This window comes from Pleurodeles waltl, chromosome 9 (genome assembly GCF_031143425.1).
Source record: "Pleurodeles waltl isolate 20211129_DDA chromosome 9, aPleWal1.hap1.20221129, whole genome shotgun sequence".
In the NCBI taxonomy this organism is placed as follows: Eukaryota; Metazoa; Chordata; class Amphibia; order Caudata; family Salamandridae; genus Pleurodeles; species Pleurodeles waltl.
In genome coordinates, this window is record NC_090448.1 from 554216121 (window position 1) to 554233154 (window position 17034).

General features: G+C 44.0%; 1 protein-coding gene across 5 annotated transcripts in view; it reads right to left on the minus strand.

Moving 5' to 3' along the window:
• SLC8A2 (solute carrier family 8 member A2) overlaps positions 1-17034 on the minus strand; it is an 844114-nt gene that overhangs the window by 13565 nt on the left and 813515 nt on the right. The gene's annotated exons all lie outside the window — the stretch shown is intronic.

Genomic DNA, 17034 nt, shown 5'->3' on the forward strand with positions numbered 1-17034 from the left:
GTAAGGCTAGGTCACAATTAGTTGTATTTTGTGTGCTTGTGAGAAGACATTGTGACTTCTGGCTGGCTTTTAAAGAGGAAGATTGCAGTAAAGCTGTGCTTAATTTGAGCCGGTGATCTCTGGTGGGGCTAACCGAACCTCATTTCTGGGTACTGGCACTTATTTTACCTCATCAGATTGTGACCCAGTGCAAGAGAGGGGTAACACACAAGAAGAATAAAGAAGGAAGAGATAGACGGCAAATCCGTGACAAAAGGAGAAAGAAGGAATCTGCAGGAGTGAAAAGAAGGGGAAAGAGAGTGTCTGGTGGTAAAATGCATAAACTGGAACCGAGGCTGCTGTGGGATTTTGAGCAAAACTTTGGGCCCCGGCACTTATTCTTAGACAAATTACGCATTGCTTCAAAATCATCAGGCTAGAACGGGGGAAGAACAGTAAGCTACGGAACAGTTCTCCAGGTCATTTACTGGGGGAGTTTGGGATCTAAATTAGCAAAGACCTTACTAAGCTGATAGGAAGATCAGATCTCATTCACAAAATGAGAGCAAAGGAGGTGGACTGTCCGCCTCTAGTCTAGAGGTATGAGATGCCAAGCACACATCCCCTTCATCTACCTAATGTCAGCGTTGACAGAGCGTGACCAGATGTCCTAGATTTTCTGGGACAGTTATGGTTTTTCACCCTCTGTCCCAGCACATTTTAGTAAATTTAGGACATTTCCGAGAGGGTCCACTGAACACAGAGACAGGCGCATTTTTATGTGTTCTAGTGCAGAACTAGTTAGCAGCCCCTGGCAGAAAGCAATGTAAACGTTGCATTTAATTCCCTTCAATGCTTTGCTGCCTGTTTTTTGTGTTGTTGAGTGCTGTCACTTAAGTCAGTCTGTGCCCCTCAGTCCCTACCATACGGTAGTCCTATTTTCAATGTTTCTGAAATGCCTGTTTTTTGGTGTTTAAAATCTGCTTACCCTACACTGGCAACAACTACAGTTTTAATAGTGCAGGCATAATACCGACTCTGTGATAAAACAGGAGCAGTAAATATGCACCGTCAGCTTTAAGCGATATAGAATGTGAATCCCATAGATTAAGAAAGTGTGAACTGTTTCAAAGTGAAGAAATTACATATTAATGCAAAACAGCAGCCACTTTATCAGGGGGGGGGTGAGGAACAGGAACTTTTGCCTGAGATGTTTCACCCATTTCTCTGAGAATGTAAAAAGAGCAGAAAGTGAAACAAGACGTTTCATCTCCATAGCCGCTCTGATGTTACAAATGGGCTGATGTCCAGTCACGAAGGTGGACAATGCTATGAAGAGGTCCAATATCTTACATGTGTTTTTATTTACTCTCACTCTCAATCGCTTACAAAGAATTACTTTACGCTTTGTCCTAGTCGCTGCACTCCTTTTGTGCATTGCTGATTCTACCATTATAGGAAAACATTGCATTCACACTCCTCAATTCACGATATCCCCAAATGGCTAACTCGCCGAATCCCTGCAATAGGCTACATCACCGTCTTCGTTCAGCACAGTGACATCCATAATCTACCTCAAACACTTTAATGGAGTCCCATTCATGTACTTCACATGACTGCCCACAGCGAGCCTCGGACACTTCGGTGGAGACCCACTCGCTACCTAAATCCGATTATCATCTTCACGCAGCGCTGCTAAAAATCCACCTCATACACTTCAATGGAGCCCGACTCAATGTCTCAATCTTCAATGTCTAATGTTCTCCATCACATGATAAACTTCAGCATTATCATAATCAATCGACCTCAGACAGTTCATTGGAATTCCACTTATTTTTACATTGCTACAGCCCTTATCATCAGCTTTACACACTACAAAACCTCCCACAACCAAACAAACACATTTCAACGGAGTTTTACACATTGCTTAAGATCAGTGCACTCTGATGCATCTACTTCCCACATTACAGCACCAACCATAACAAACTGCATACAATTCAATGGAGTAACACTCATTCTTACATCACTGCATCCTCCTCATGAACTTCACGTGCCACAGCCTCCACCCATATCCAACCTCATACAGTTCACACTTTTCCATCACTGCATTCCCCACATTGACTTCTCACACCACAGAACCTCCCTTAACCAACCTCATACACTTCAATGGAGTTCCACTCATTCTTACATCACGACACCCCGATGTTAACTTCACCCACCGCTGCACCGGCCATAACCAACCACATAACTTAAATGGAATCATACTCAATCTTACCTGGGGTGTAGCATCCTTCTATCACTGCACTACTCACATCAACTTCACACACCACAGCACTGCCCATAAATTACCATATACACTTTAATGGAGCCCCACTCATTCTTACCAGGGGTGTAGCAAAGGTCCCCGCACCCCAATACGTGTGGTCCGCACCAGGCTTCCACATCCTGCCCCCCCCTCACTATGAGTGCAATGTAAACAACATCTTCGAAAAGCCTCTTTGCCTTCCCCAAGCTGAAAGTAAAAAGTAAAAACTTGAAAGATGATCTTATTGTTGCAAGCGTGGAGGTATGGCCTAGCAACAAGACTCCTCAGTAACTGTCACTGTAATTGGGCCCAGCCAGGCCTGAGGAGGATTCTAACAGAGGTGAGAGAGAGCAGTATGCAGCGGACTAGAGACTGGGGACATGGAATCAGGCAGGGGCATAATGCAGGCCCATGCAGCCCTTGCGGGCTTCCCCTTCAAGCTCCCCCAACGTCGGGGGGCCCCATTCAGCCCAAAGATAATGTATATATGTGAGATATGGGAGACTCAGGGGCCCCTAATCACATTCTACAGGGAGCACTCATCATTTTGCATTACGCCATTGACATCACTGCAGTCTCCGCATCAACTGCACACATGCGCTGCCCATAACTAACCTCATCCGCTTCAATGGAGTCCCACTCATTCCCAAATTATCAACCTCAAATTTTTAAAATGAGTTCTAGTATTTTCACATCACTGCTGTACAGATAGAACACTGGACTGCCACTCTAAGTTAGCCCAACCCAGCCCACTTTCACTGACAAAATGGACTTCAGCGCATGACCCATTCATTAACTAAACAGTTAGTTCAGTTGCCTGAAATCATCCCGCTCACCAGGAAATACCATGTATAAATGTGTGATTAGTTTGGATTTTCTTATCTGTCTAGGAGATGCTGTTCTCAGGGGCATCACCAAGATTGTGGCTTCAGCACGTTCACTCGGCAAATGTTTCCAGGAGCATTATAATGTGCCACCCTCTCACGCACATCACATCACTTTACTTTTCTTATTATAGAGACTTTGATCGCAATTGGACATATACAAACCATACTCGAGAGAAAATTAATTAATGGAAAAAGGCAGGCATGAAGTAAACTAAACATTTTGAAAATAGATATGCACAATTTTCTTGAAACCAACTAGCAACATAATGTAATAACAGGAATCATTTATATTTCGATTATTCAGATAAGTTTAAATAACAACACCGGGCTCTGTGAGATGCATGCACCCCCTGGGTATAGGCAAGGGAAACTCTAAACAGTAACCAGCTTAGTAAGGGAAATAAATAATAGAACTGAGGTTTAAAGTGCATTAATCATGTTGTTAGCATCATTATTACAAAACAAACCCCGTTCCAACATAAGGAATCTTGTTCACTTCTGCAGAATATTTTTTTTTCTGGCTGCAATTCCCCTTACTGCCCAGAAACTCTAAAAATATGTCAGCACACTACAGAGAAAAACATAATTAAAACGATTACCTTAGGGCACACTCATCCAGTAGGTAAACCCTCGCTTTAACATCTCTTCAAAAAACTGCACCCTATCACAAAATAAACGTGGGGAAACTATTATTTCAAGCACACACTTCTGCCTGAAAGCTTCAAAGTAACTTTTTTCCCAGGTGTCCAATGAATTCTCAGGCAAATGTAAGTTTATAAGCATGCCCGCATTCCATTCGGCACATAGTCTATGCATGCTATTACCACTCCATATCGGTAGATGGCAGTGCACCTCTTTTACAGCTCTCCGAAGTTATAGGAAGGAAAATGGAACGCCAGGCGACTCTCCAAGCTGAATGCACAGGTGAGCAGTAGAAATGCCGAAAGCCCAGATACGGAAAAAATAAAAAGAATTTGCAATACAACGTGTCTCGCTTTTGTTCGAGTTAGAGATGCGTTGTAAATTTCTATCTGGACTTTTCTTGCCACATAAATTGAAAATGTGAAACAAAACAGTTGACATAAGCAAGTCAATTCAAAGCGCCCGTTCCACCATAAGCGTGAGCGCAAATGAGAGGCACAACAGGAACAAGCATTTACAATGCATCGGGTCTCGCGTTTGCTCATGTTAGAGCTGATCGCGTTGTAAACTCCTAACCCGACTTTTCACCTATCGGGCAAAAGTGCATTAATATACATAACCCAAAAAAGTGAAATCAAGTAGGTAAAGCGCTCGACTTCTGCCAAGCGAGATCGGGCTCGTAAATTAGAGAAAAAAAAGTCCACGAGCCCGATGGAAAACAGAGAGCCTCGCATGTTTTCTGTACTTGGTCGCTGCGCTGGAGGAGGGCTTGCCACCGGAAAAGGCATGCCATATGGCGTGCCTTCGACTAATGAAAGCAAGCAGATTTTATTAGGGAAGCCCACGAACCAATAAAAAAACACTGACGTGACGTTTTCAGGGCTCCGAGACCTTTTATAAATACAAAAGAGTCTCCCTGCGAAACGCATGCGCGAGCGCATGCAACGCAGGCTTGACCCTAAAAAGAAGTTTGCTCGCAGTCAAACGTGAAATTATCCATTTAACAAGGTCGGTCCCCAAGGCGGAAACAAAACCGCTCCGTCGGGACAATCGTAGAGCATTTGCCAATGTCATCAAAGGATTTTTGAAAGACAAGCTCACAAACAAGTGATAGTGATGGGCGTGAGGTGGGCGTGGTTAAAAGCCCACATATTTAACACATGTAACAAGTCGGAGCAGCAGGGCACAAGCTCTGCTATGCTCAACCTAAAAATATGATAGGTGGAATGTTTGAATTAATCTGAGCCACTGGTAATTGTGAGGGCCGCATCCCAGACCATCGTTTTTTCTGTCCAATTTTCCTCTCTTGACAGGGATCAGCTACATGTGAAAAGGCTTGCTCCTGCTCCAACAGTAACAGTTCAGCCTTAACTGCCAAGCCAGGTCCCCTTCAGATGGGAATACAAGGAGGGCCAAACCACTTACGGTCTATTTAGGCCGCGTCAGGTAGGCATAGCTGACTCCTTTAGAACAGTGAGCAAGGTAATCGTGTCTGGTAACACCAGCCACACTTAAGAAGTCGCACAGAGGAAAACAAAAAAGTGATGGATTGAAAGCTAAGTTAGGGCACAAAAAAGTCTGGCAAGGTGAGAGAGCAAAAAAAAGAAAGTAGCCAACACTGAGAAGTTGGGGGGTGACCAGCACATTAGGGTTTAGAGGTGCAATTGGGATGAAACTTGCGCAAAGCCTGGTTCCAATGTAGTCATATTAAGGTAGTATGGTGCAATGGCACCATATTGTTTTTACACAACATGCGTTTCCTGATTACAATACACAAGTGTAACAAAATATTTCTCCTAACAGGTATTCCTTTAAACTGCTCCAATGCAGTCGTAGGGAGCTTGTATATCCAAAAGAGATTAAAACTAATTGCCATACCAAGTGCAGTGCTGTGTAGTGAGGAAGGCCTCTTTGTGAGTAAGACAGACTGCCACTTCAGGGCGAGTCAACAGCATGCACTACAAACTCACACCTAGACTCACCTGAAATGTTGACAAGGGAGGAAACTGAGCCATAGGTTTACAGTATCTTGTCCAGGATCATATAACTTGATCTACTGGCGCGAATCAGTGCTTAATATGAGTCGGTGGTTTCCAGGGCTCGACATCAGCACTTAATTATGAACACTGGCTCTTATGACAGTCTGCCACATGATGGCGCTGTTTGTGTAATTTAGAGATGAGCAGAACAATAGTTGTTTATTAATTCAATCAACATTAAACAAAAACACTAATACCTGCCATCCAATTCGTATAGATCTGGAGGCCTGAACTATCATAATTGCAGGAGATTGATGGTTAGTAGTTGTGTGGGTACTGTCGTTGGCAACACTGGCAGGGAAAATGGGTGGTGCAAGCTAGAAATGCCTCCTTACAAGGGCCCTGGCACTTATGTTTTTTACAAATTAAGCCCTGGGTGGGAGTGAAACGCAGGTCCCCTTGTTCAGATGTATGTAACTTTGGGTCACATGGATGCAACATACTGGTCACCATTTGCAACCAGTATTTTTGTGACAAGTAAAATATTTTCAACAACCCACCTATGTACTAATACGTCAATTCTTAAAAATCAGAATCGCAATGGCTCAGACTCTGGTCTACCTCATGCATATTAATGAAGTTGGTCTTAATTTCCGACTCAAAACAATTCGTTACATCCACCGGGATGGGCGCCTCCTGGCAGACCACCATGTTTGTGCTTGCTTTCAAATAAAGCAATCATTATTTTTGTTTAAATGTATCTCGTTTTCCTTGATGGTAAATGGGACGCACTAAAAAAAGAACATTTTTCACAAACTTTTTAAAAGAGTAATAGGAAGAGCTCCTCAAGGGACTCCTTCCACTTTTGTGAAATGTATTCAATGACGTGTCAATGAAATTGGCCTAGCAAGTAAGCAGCATGAAATCTGGAATGGGCACGTGGGTGTTTAGGTGTAGGCAGAGGAGTGAGATTAGTAGTTAAGCATTTAAGTGATGGTAATGGCTGGATTGTATTCATTTGTGTAATAAAATTAGTAATTTACATGACACTGTTTTTAGTGTTTTTACTTCCTGTATTGGTAGGAGGAGGTGGGGGAGTGCCTGTGAAGATTAAATAAGGTTTGGGTTAGCAAAGTGCAGAAACTTGTCTAGGGAGTATTGATAACTGCAGAGGCAGACCAGAATACTACCGCATTATTCTAGTCTTCGGAAAATCAGTGAGTTGACGAGTGATTTGGCAGCATTGAACCAAATTAATTAGCAATATTTTTGTATGGTATGTAATTGAAATTAGCTATGGCTATGCCGGTAATCAAGACTTCCATCTTTATCTACGAGCTGAACAAAATTTCAGGATTCTTGGCTGATGTGGTGAATGGGGTAAATAGTTCTATGATAGTTGCTAGTGAAATACCATCTTTCTTAATATTTGTGGAAATGTGATTGGTAGTGGTCTGTGGAACAGCTAAGAGAATACCCATGCAAGGTGTTTCCGGATGCCGGCACCACTGATCTACAGCTCTTCCATACAGTGTGCCGAACTCCCTTTCTGCTCCATTCCAACTCAATGTGTATTACAGTGTTCGCCTTAGCACACATTTCTCTGACTCCTTCTGCGTAGCAGTACCCAACCTCCTACAAGTGAGAGATGGACGACACATAAGGTTTGCTGTGGCCAGTGGCTCTGCATCCATCTGCCTGTGTGACAGACCCACCTGGTAAATGATGAACTCTGCCTACCTTAGGGGTACGTTGATATTTAGAAAGATTTCAGCTAGCAACCTGAGTATTTGTTTTCTTTAAGCAAAGGGATCAGTGTCCATTAGACAAGTGTTTGCCTTTTTTGGTGTAGCCAATATCACTACTGAGCACAACAAAGACAGCCTCTACTGCTGGGATCCGAATTTCTTATCCAATAGTAACATATCCTAAGTGTTTGTTATTACTGAATGTTAGCTATATTGCTGAAGTCCTGGGAATCCTATTTCGAATATGCACATCTGCCTTGATTGGTCAGTCTCGGCTGATTTCTACAAGACAAGATAGAAGCAAGAAACCTTTTATAATATGGCAACAAATTGGGTACCTTTAGATGTAAAGTGTATTTAATACTGTCTGTGGTTGTATTGACTATTTTGACAAAGTAACAATAACACCCATGTCATCTGAATGGGTCATATGTAAGGGATGGCCCCTGACCTTAAAAAAGTGGCCTTACCTGTCGTTGGGGGAGAACCATGTTCCCCTACCAGCTCATGCAACCCTTTACGGACAAGGTCCAATTTTATCTATAATTTGGAATCAGGATATTCACACCATGGTTTCTCCTGCTCGACTGATGAAGTGGACTGCTGCACATTCCCATCACTACCAGATGGTGTGGCTTTTTGAGAATTGTTGCACAGAGATTCCTGGGTGTTGCACAAGGACACAGAGAGACCAGGTAAGTGGTGGCTAGATTATGCTAGGGCCACTGCCATCATAGGGTAAGGCCATGATCCTAATAATTGGTTTTAAAGGATACTAGGACCCCTAGGTGCATGTTCACCAGGAAGGGAGGTGTCCAGCCAATTATACTAACTAAAGAAATACAAAATGGTAGGATATATTTTAAACTTAATAAGGTATTCACGATGTATATGCAGTGACTGAAGGGAGGGGAGAGGAGGGAGATGTGCAGTCACTGTGGCTTCAGAGATAATGTTTCCGTGGCGCCTGGTCAATGTCATAAAGCCCCTGTGTCTGCCCCCAGGGCACTGAGTAGTGCCAGAGGTTTAAGATAGGGCCTCCATCGCACTGGCTACGCTGGGAAGGTTGATGATCTGGTTATTCCTGAAGGTAGAACAACTTAGCAGGCTACCAGGAAAGGTCTCTCGGTATACTGCAGCACTGTTTTAGCCCCAAGGTCAAGGCTCAAATGAGCCACGGCTGGCCTTGCATTGACCAATTGTGAAACCCTATTTTGAATTCACAACATAGAACCCCATTTTTTAGTTTGCTGTCTTGGTAGACACATATATGGAAAGGTGTGGAGCTGAACAAGAGAATACTAGAAGTAACCACATTTTTATTCAGAGCGCTAGAATACAAGAGCAGCAGAATCTTCTCCAAGTTGTTTTCACAAAGTCAGACCCAAGCCCCACACTCCAGCAACTAATTACTAGGGCACCTACAGTGGTTTTTATGAGTCATGTAATGAAAGACGGACTTTCCTGTGCAGAGCTGAAGCAACCATGCCATTGTCTCCGGTGCATGTAAGGATATAGGCCCCTCCCACTTCCGATTTGACAGTAAAAAGCTATGATTATCATGATTCAATGGGTCCCTCAGACCTCTGTGCCCCTGTGCCACTGCATCTGCCTCATTCTTAGCTATGCCCTGGTTCTTGTGCCAACTGCAGACCTTTTTTATTACTGAAAGGATGATGAAGTCAGGCTGCATCCACCTGGGTTGGTGCGTACCTTCTGGCTGCAGTAAAAGTTACAGTTTGAGAATTGATGTTCTGATCATGGTAATGTCCAAAACAATTAGAGGGCCTGTAGTAGTTTTGAGACTGATGACAAAACATTCATTTTAAGTGAATTATGCTGAACAACCTTAATCCCAAGTGATGCAAAGGACCAACCTGAAGCCCCACAGAATGAGCTTTGTCACTCTCCACAAAGGGCATCTCAATGCACAGGCACCGAGGTCCCAGAGGATAAGGCATCTGCCCAGAATATCCCATAAAAGGTTTATGGTACCATGAACATAGGCTTGAACACCAACAACAAAGGGCTCCATGTCAGGGGAAGAGCTACCAGTGCAAAAGCATACTTAACACAGTCAGCTAGTTTTGCTTCTTCAGAACTGAGTGATAGTACACATTCAGTAGAAACCTTCACGCTGTCTCTACCAGTGGGTGAGCTACATCCCCACAGCATGAACAGAAGGAACTGGCAACCAATGGAGGAGACTCAACTTCTAGAAGAAGGTCCAGCGCCTCTCTTCCGAGCACTAGCAGGCTTTGCCAGTCCCGAAAAACTATCACCTGATTTGATTCATTCGAACTAAAATGTTGGACATGCAGCTTAGACTATTTTCTTTTCATTAAGACTGTTAGTCAAACTAGGAAAATAGAAACCATGAGTCGAGAAAGAAATTTGGAGTAGCTGTCGATTTCATAAAGATAGTCATGACATAGATTGTAGAGCCTAAAAGACAAATTAGCTATTTGTGTTTCCTTATGCCTTGTGAAACATGATGGTAATCCTGCAAAGAAAAAAAATACAGGCAAAGGAAAATCCTAGTGAGGTAAAAATGCTCAAAATAGTTTGTGTGCTGCAGCTCCAAAAACCGTGACTTGATGACAGAAAGAAATAAAAAGCAACAGGGAGGATCTGGCAGCTGGCAAACACACCCTCTAAAATTAGCTAAAGAAAGAGCTCCAGCAGCGATATCACCATATTGTATTCTTTAGGGAAAACGTGAGAAAAAAAGTAGGTCAAATCGCTCATTTCCTTGAGAATCTTACATGCTTGGTAAGACTCAAGATGTGTGACTCTCTAGATGAAAGCGTAAGTATAAAACTGTTTTTATTATCCATAAATATAACCTGAAGATCTCATCTAAACACCAAAAGAACACTTCAGAGGCCTTAATGAACCATTTCATCGCCAGTGCCGATTCACAACTGAGAGAGTGCAGCTTATCCACTTAGAAATTAACATGTAATGTTTATGAACTAATGTATAATAATGCGGCAGAGAAAATGTATTAATATATTTTTTGCTAAATGTGCTCTTGAAATGTGCCCACGGGGAGTGGCCGCCAATATATACAATGACTAATGAAACTGATTAATAATGATGAAATGTTATGTTAGAGTATGATTTTGCACTAATAATAAAAGGTTATATGTTAAAGTTCAGCTAATAAATCATTAGGCCTTAGTTAGCATGAGTCGGAGCCTAGCTGCCCGGTTTCATATTAAATGTGTTTTTCTAACGTGCAGTGTGCTGACTTGCTGAAGGACATGAACTCGTATTTTTCCAAAGCTAGAAGATGAATGTAACTGTAGTAGATATTCTCATGAAATTCGACTTGCTTAGTGAAACATTCTTGCTGAATGCAACAGTGTAGACTACTTACAGGTACAAGGTTGCCTGAACCGGTACAGACAATGGAACTACTGACTGAAGATGCAAAGAGGACCACAAGAGTATGAAATCATACCAGACATTCTACCCGCTGAAGACGTCAATTATAAGGACCAATAAACTACGTGAGAACCGTTATGGGGTGACACATTTAATGAAGTAATTGAAACCCTATTGGAGGGAGATAGTGGGATGCTGACCCCAACCAATTAAAACTTAGGGGACTGTACAACAGAAAAGGGATAAAAACCCTTGACACAAGGAAATGAGTTAGTTAAGGAGATGCTATTGCAATTTGCTATGACCCAGACACTTTGTTACTCTGCATAGAGACTTTGCTGTTTGGTTCTTCAAACCATCCTTGCCCTTTTATTGCCCATTTACACTTTACCTTCTTATGAGGGAAGTGCCCTTTCTGCCCTACTGCTGAATTCCTGGCTGATGGCGAATCAACTGATGTCCTGAGGACGAAGACCAAACCTGTATGCTGACCCAATACGGAGGGTAACTATATGAAAATGAAATTGTAATTGTCTGTTTGCTTTTCCTTTCTAGGTACCAACTTCTTCTTTTGACAGAGACCCTAGTTGGATGTTTTCTAAATTGGTGTTGCTAAATTGTTTTGCATGAAGCCCAACATGCCAATGCTAATTCGAGGTTAGATGAGGGGTTCACTAAACTTACGCAAATGACTGAATCTATGCTTTGTTGAATAACGTGATAATGATACTCTGCTAAGGATAACCTATTTTGACGTCGTGTTATATTCTAATATTTGTGATTCTTGCCTTGATGAAATCTTATCAGAGTTGCCATATTGTGACTATGCTAATGTGTTTCTTGGTTTTGAGACTAATAAACTTACTAGTAGAATTGTAATCAATAGGGAATAAACTTCATATAATAGTACTAAACTGGTGAGGTTATTCATGACTGCAAGGTCATGGTGGTTTCTGAGTTTTATTAATGTCCTTGACTAATTTGAATTGTCTTATTATGGTAAATATTGATGACGTTATTGACATATTGATTGACATGCTGATTAGTTATCCCGTCCTAAGGTGTCTTCAATCAGGGTCAAAAGATTCATAGGCCTAAAACGAGTTCCCAGAGTGACTAAATTAGTCATAAAGGGACGCGTTAGCAGTTCTGGTAGCTGAGCGACGGTTTAGGCCCTTTGGGGCCCTAGGACGAGGGACCATTGTTTAAAAGTGTTTTTCAAAATAATGCAAATTGGAGGTATGATGCGTTTCTAAATTCCCCATGACTTTCCCGGAATCTCGGAGCTCGCCTAAGTGAGTTGGGTATGTTCTCGGCGTTTCAGCATATGTGATGTAGAATTTGCGCTTGCTCAGCTTAGGCATATTGCAGGTGATTTGTGAAGTTTGTGTGGATTTAGGTCAGGTAATGTTTTAGTAGGAGTGGGCGTACTCCGCAGTATGAGAGTAGGGAAGTCGGCGAACTTCATGTGAGTGTGGCGCTTTGTGCTAAAAAATTATCCACATGGTTGTTGGTGATGTACGAACCCGTCATGGTCTAAGACTCCGGAGTATATTGACAAGTGTAGGAGACACTTGGGTTTATGTTGTAATTTGTGCGGTTTAATAGGTCAATCGGGCGTGGTTGACAAGTCGAGTTTGAGTCAAATTGTGTGAGTGAAAACTTCGATGGAGATTTGGCAAGTTCTAAAGTGCACTAGAGCAAACCATTGACAAGTCGAGAGTAGGATTTGCGGGTCGAATTCTGCTTGCGAGTGCGGGTGCTGAGAAGGAGAGAGTAGCGGCAGAGGCTTCAAGTGAAATCTCTGTAAAGTTCTGAAGCAATTGTGTTACCCTTCCTGTAGTAAACCGGCAAATTTTGGGTTTTGTGTTAAAGGTGCTCACAATATATTGGATTAGTTTTGTGTGAGGAAGACAAGCCGCAAGACTTTGTCAGCTGCAGTGTGTGTGAGTGTGACGTCATTTGAGCCGCGCTGGGATAGGTCAGTTGCTGAGAGGGGTCGAGCACGGATTGCCAGCCGTCCGTGAGAGGCAATTGGTCGAAAGGTGGGTGAAGAGTGTTCTGGGAATTAAAGTCACTTCCTGATTAGATTCTAAAGCACAATAAAAGACACAAAAATGAAGTTTTTCAAGGCTCTGAAGAGTGCTTTGAGGGGAGATACATACATTATAGCGAGTGTGGGGGAGCCTACACCGCCTGAGGGTACTCCAGCTCATATCGTAATGGAGGAGAAGGGAGTTACGCAATGTCTTTGGTTAAAACAGTGGTGCAAATTGACAGAGAAGGAGGGATATTTCGCGTTTCCGGAACAAGGAACGTTTAATATAAGAATTTTGGAAAATTTGCGAATGGTGTTAAGTGTACAAAAACCACCTCCAAGACCAGCTCAGTATGAGGCATTATCAATCTGGGATTTGATGGCCATACGACAGAGACAGCAGAAATTTGAAAGGAGAATTAAAAGAGCAGAAAATACTTTAGCTGAGGCTAGATGGGATCATGAGAGCAAGATGTGGAGAAGGGGAGTAGGTGACGGACTTAAAATGTTTCCGGCAATAACACAAGAATATGAGACACAGCGAAAGAAGGCTACTTGTAAGACAGTTCTAATAAGCCAAAGGAGACTCAGAGGTCTTGGGCAGATGCAGATGATTCAGACGATGAACAGTTTCTTAATCAGTTGTTACATGATTGCCCGCCACCATATGCCATAAATGATAACGTACAGAGCAGTAGTGTGGGTTCTGAAGACCCAGTACAAAATTAGGGCATCACAGGTACAGGGCAGACAAGTGATACAGTTTTGATACAGAATGGTGTCAGTGTACCCACTGCGCCAGACACACAGATACAGTTGCAGCCACCACAGATTCAGAGGCTTTATCCTGATGTTCCAGTATTAGAGACAACTACGAGTCTGATGGTGCCGCCTGATCCGATATACAGGAGATCAAAGTTAGTGCAGATTAAGCCAACTCCGCAATTGCTGCCCCAGCTGCAGCAACAGGTGGTTTCGAGTTACACTTCAGTTGCAGGACCGCAATCAGTACCTACAGCACCTATGATGAATCAAGCTATGGAAGTTAATGCTCCACAGGGTTTGGGACTTGGTCAGACACCAGCTGCTATATCATTGCCAATTACTGTTGGTCCACCAGTACCGCTGTATGCACAAGGTAAGCCTGGGGTATGTGATCAGGGAGTTATGACCCAAGAAGCAATAAGAGGAGGGTCCATAGGACATTTGCAGGGAGAACAGACAGTCGAAAGGTCTAGATCCTTGTTAGATTTTAGTCCGATTGGGGTTCCTTTGGAGACAATGAGACAAGCAGGGTTGGGAGCACTAACCCCACAGGTAATGAGCACAAATACGACACAGACACCAATGGTGCAGTCTGGAAATATTTAGTTGCAAGGCTTAACAGCGCAACAATTGAAAGAGTGGTTATACAAACTCAACACCTCACAGACTATTGCAGTGACCACAGAGAGGTCAGAAAGGGAAGAATACCTGAATTTTGTGAGACTGGGTGTAGAAGCCATGGAACTAGTGGAAGGAACAATGGGGGTGAACAGACTAGAGTCATACACAGAAGCAGAAATGAGGTATCTGTGCCCCAAAATAACTAAAGAAGTGAGCAAGGTGCATCAGAGGTTGGCAAACCTGGCAGATAAATACAGCATAGACATTGAGAGTACTAAACATTTGAAAAGAAGCTACAGATTAGACTTCAAGCCTAAAGATTTCGAGCACATGAGGTCTACCGGAATGAAGGCACACCTCAAAGAAATACTGCAGAGTGCTCAAGTTTGGGGAGCCTTAGAGAAATGGGAAGGCAGATGGGCAAAGAAGAGAGATAAAGAGAAAGGTGATGGTCCGGAACCAAAGCAGGCTAAAGCTGCACCGGACACGGGGACAATAAAATTGTTACCAATGAGAGAAACAGCCGGAGGGGTTCTAGTCCATGTACCGTGGTCTAGAGCTGACATTCTGTCATTCACAAATGACTACCCCAGGTTGAGGGAGAAGCCGATAGAGTGGTATCAGCAGATGGACAGATTTGTGAAGCTTGCGAAATGTCTCTGGGAGGATTTGAATACCCTGTTTGAAATTATAGTTCCACCTGACTTATGGCTTGAGTGCAAGAGGTGCATAGATTGGCCGACAGAGGAGACGGCAAGGGATAGGGTTACTGGAGCACCATCCGCAGAAGTGATGAGGTATTATCATAAAGTGATTGAGTTTTTGAAGCAGAAAGTGTCGCCGAAAGTGACTGATTGGCAGAAAATTGATCGAACATCACAGGAGGCCAAAGAGTCGATTCATGCTTACTATAAGAGATTGTTGAAAGCATTCAAACATTACAGTGGCACTGAGGTCATTGAGCCAAGAGAGATGAATCATCTTGTGTTCAGGTTTGTTGAAGGGCTGAGATCCGAAATTAGCCAGATGATTAAAAATCATTTGATCTGTTGGCAAGCGAAGCCAATTGATGAGGTGTTGCAGTATGTGAAATACTGTAGTGACGAGATTGAGTTGAAACAGAGAAAGTTGAAAGAGAAGGTGATGGTGATGCAGATTAAGGCAGCACAAGCAGGGATGCAGGGAAATGGAATACAGCAGGTGATACAGCAGCAACCGCAGGGGAATATAATGTTTCAGGCACAACCAAGAGGCCGAGGACAAGGAGGCTTTGTGAACCGTGGTTCAGATATAAATACTGTTGTGGTTCAAAATGATGTGCAGGGGATGAAAAAGGTGTCATCATGTCACGCGTGCGGGGGTGTGGGGCATTGGAAGCGGGCATGCCCAATGGTGGTGCAGGATGGTGTTGTTCAACAAAGCAATGATGTCGGTACATTTCAAAATGTGAGGTGTCCAAAAATGAGGGGTCAAAATCAGAATTTTCAGAATAACATGGTGCAGATGCAGGGTCTCCAACCTGTGCAACAGGTGCAAATGCCACGTGTTCAATCAGCACAAATGCAGCAGGCACAACAGCAGATTCCTATGGTACCTAAACAGCAAATGCAGATACCATTAGCTCCAATGGGACAGCAACAGGTGATGCTTCCTCAACAGGTCACAGGTCAAACGATGAGTCAAAATAACACAGTACAACAATTTCCATTGCGTGGTCAGGATGGAATAAACAATGAATGGTTGGATGATTGTTCAGACAGTGAGGAGTGCAGGCTTGCAGCATCCCTAGAAGTAGAGCAGAGGGGACCCTATGTAGAAGGAAAGGTGATGGGTCAGAAGGTTTCGTTCCTAGTTGATACAGGAGCTACACGCTCTACATTTAGAAGTGCAGAGGTTCCGAAATTACCACTTTCGGGGCGTACCATAAGAGTGGTAGGAGTAGCAAATCAGTTCCTGACAAATCCGATTACAGATCCAGTCCAAGTTGAGATTGGTAACTTCCAGGGATTACACATTTTTGTAGCCTGTGACTCGAGCCCTGTATCCTTACTGGGAAGAGACTTAGGGGGTGATTCTGACCCCGGCGGTCAGAGACCGCCGGGGCCAGGGTCGGCGGGAGCACCGCCGACAGGCCGGCGGTGCCCCGCAGGGCATTCTGACCGCGGCGGTTCGGCCGCGGTCAGATGCGGAAAACCGGCGGTCTCCCGCCGGATTTCCGCTGCCCATGTGAATCCTCCATGGCGGCGGAGCGCGCTCCGCCGCCATGGGGATTCTGACACCCCCTACCGCCATCCTGTTCCTGGCGGGTCTCCCGCCAGGAACAGGATGGCGGTAGGGGGTGCTGCGGGGCCCCTGGGGGCCCCTGCAGTGCCCATGCCAATGGCATGGGCACTGCAGGGGCCCCCGTAAGAGGGCCCCACTTTATATTTCAGTGTCTGCTATGCAGACACTGAAATACGCGACGGGTGCCACTGCACCCGTCGCACCTTCCCACTCCGCCGGCTCAATTCTGAGCTGGCGTCCTCGTGGGAAGGATGATTTGCCCTGGGCTGGCGGGCGGCCTTTTGGCGGTCGCCCGCCAGCCCAGGGCAAATCCCAAAATACCCTCAGCGGTCTTTCGACCGCGGAGCGGTATTTTGGTGGGGGAAGTCTGGCGGGCGGCCTCCGCCGCCCGCCAGAC